The following is a 2,990-nucleotide window of genomic DNA, read 5'->3' on the forward strand; positions in this document are numbered from 1 at the left end:
CAGCAATACCCCACCCCCATATTAAATAAATGTGTTCGCCACGTGGTTTTGTTGCTTTCTTGTGGAGTGGGGCTGTGAGGGGATGGGATGGTGGGACTAGCTCTGGACTAAAAAGTAGCCAAGCAGGCAGGCATGGCACCCAGATTCCTAAATGGGTCCCGATGTTTTGAACCTTCAGGACGGGGAGAGCAAGGGAGGGTGAACCCCTGGATCCTGAGCCACCTGCCAAATCCCCATCCCAGGCCCTGCATCTTCTGCAGAAATAGTAAGTCCTGGGTCTCCCTGCCCTGGTGCTGAGAGGAGCCTGGGAAAATGGTCCTTGCCCTGAACACAGCCAGCGCCTATTGAAAGAACAGTCGGGTACAACAGCAATCCTTGATGCCCAGGCCTGGGTTGGAGACCGGGGGCTGGCCCAGGTGGAAGCTGGCTGTGGGAGGCCCCATGGCCAATTTTCGAGCTTGGTCCGGAAGCCCTGAAGCCCTGTTCCATCCTCCTGCTCTCCAAGATTGCTGCCCTTTCCCCACATTGGAACGAGGGTTCTAGCACCGACTCCTGAGCTCTAGTCTGCCAGGGTGTGGCAGCCAGTTCCAGAGCTAATTACAACCAGCACTCTGATTTGGGAGGTGGGGACTATGATTCTCTCTCTACAAAAGGCTGAGGCTCGGAGAAATAGGGCATATTGCTGATGAAGAGCAGAGCCCAGACCTGAATCTGTAGCTGTTGTACTCCTAACTGGTAAATTGCAGCACTTATTCTTCTGCCCCCTGCACCCAGGCTGGTGCTTATAATTTACTGGGGAAGGCAGGCAACCAAGTAAACACATGGCATTAAATGTGCAATGACAGTTGTGGTAAAGCCAGGAAGGAATAGGATGCAATAAGTAATATAAAGGTTATGGTGTTAAGGAGGGTGGGCAAGGAGAGCCTCCTGGAGCAGTGACCTGCAGGTTGGGGGAGACAGGGCGGGGAGGGAACCAGCTGTGATAAGAAGAGCTAGAGCTCTCTTTACAATGGCGGAGTCTGGAGAAGATGCGCAGAAACGGCACCTTGCAAGGGGAAGGAAAAGGAGGAAGAACAGGTCTTGGGTGGCTGAAGGAGAAAATGTATTTGGTGTCTGCCACGTCTTTACGTACTTCCATGACACTTTTGTCCATGTCACCGATCTTTCTGGCAAGGAAACCATCTGCCACGTGACTGGTGGGATGAAGGTAAAGGCTGACCGAGATGAGTCCTCTCCATATGCCACCCTGTTGCTACCCAGGGTGTGGCCCAGAGGTGCAAGGAGCTGGGCATCACTGCCCTCCACATCTAGCTCCAGGCCACAGGAGGAAATAGGACCAGGATCCCCTGGACCAGGGGCCCAATCAGCTCTCAGAGCCCTTGCCCACTAGGGACGAAGATGGCAGATTGAAGATGTCACTCATCCCTTCCAACGGCACCCACAGGAAGACAGATCACCTAGGTCACTGTGAACAGGACTCTTTAAATTATTGGTTTCTGTTAATAAATTGCCTTTGTATGAGCTAAAAAAAAAAAAAATGGAGGTAGAGATTTCCAGACAAAGAAAGAACAGGTACAAAGGTCCCGAGGGATCAAGATCTGGGTATTGAAAGACCCGAAAGGAGGCCAGGGTGACTGGAGAGGTAGGAGAGGGGAATAAGAAAAGCAACCCGTTTGGAGTCAGGCCGGAGTTGGATCATTTAACTCAGGTAGAGTTTGGATTGATTTGGAGTATAACAGGAAACCGTGGAAAAGTTTGAGTGATAAGGATGAAAGGACGCCTAATGGGATGAACTGGCAGCTAGACAGTGGCTCTGTGGGTGGGGAAAAAAGTGAGGATGAAACGCATAAGAAAATTGAACACCTCTAAACTGCTCCTTTTGAAGACCGTGGATACCTTAAAACCACCTATGGAATTCCAGTTCTAGGAATATTTTCCAAAAAAAGAGTTGGGCAAAGGCACAAAAAAGTGCATGCACCCATGTTTATTACAGCTTTACTTAAAATAGAAAAATACCTGCCCCCCCCAAAGCCTAAATGTTCATCTGTAAGAAATGGTTATACTAGTATAAAGTTTTGCTTAAACATATAATGGAATTGTATGTACACTTTTAAAATGCTGCTATCTGAGATACACTGTTAAGACAATCAAGTTTTATAAAATCATATCTTCATTTTATTTATTTTTAAAAATATATTTTATTGAATTTTTAAAGAGAGGAAGGGAGAGGGATAGAGAGTTAGAAACATTGATCAGCTGCCTCCTGCACACCCCCTAGCTGCCTCCTGCCCACCCCCTACTGGGGATATGCCCGCAACCAAGGTACATGCTCTTGACCAGAATCGAACTTGGGACCCTCAGTCCGCAGGCCGACACTCTACCCACTGAGCCAAACTGGTTAGGCTCCTATCTTCATTTTAAAAAGGATGTTGTAAGAATAGGAAAAGGCTGGAATAGATAAAATATGAATAGTGGTATCCTCTGGTTTGTAGAATTAAAACTGTTATCTTCAAGAAAGAAGTCTTTTAAGTAGGAGTATAAGGTGGTTTCAGATATGCTTTTGAAGATGACCGTGGTTGCTACAAAGAAAGAATTGTAGAGGGGAAGGCGAAGCAGAGAGACAGGGCTATTTCAATGGTTAGATAAGAAATGATGGTGTTTGCACTATGAGGGAGGCAGGGAGAGGTGGACAGATTTTAGGTCTAATTAGGAAGTAGGAATAACAAGGCTCAATACTCATTAAACACATACAGTGTTTCAGGCATTGTGCTAAGTACTAAAGATATAGAAGTGAATAAATCAGATAAAATCCTGTTCATTAAAGCAGTGTGGTGGACAGTGGGGTGCTGAAGCTGGTTTGTACTGGCTTACAGAGAGCTCGTCACATTTTCAGGAATTGTGACAGCTGGTTGTTGAAAACCAGCCATTATTAACAATTGAGTTTTGTAAACTTAAATACATTTTGTTAAAGTCAAAGATAATAGCCCTGG

This window comes from Cnephaeus nilssonii, assembly GCF_951640355.1.
Source record: "Cnephaeus nilssonii genome assembly, chromosome: 13".
Taxonomy (NCBI): domain Eukaryota; kingdom Metazoa; phylum Chordata; class Mammalia; order Chiroptera; family Vespertilionidae; genus Cnephaeus; species Cnephaeus nilssonii.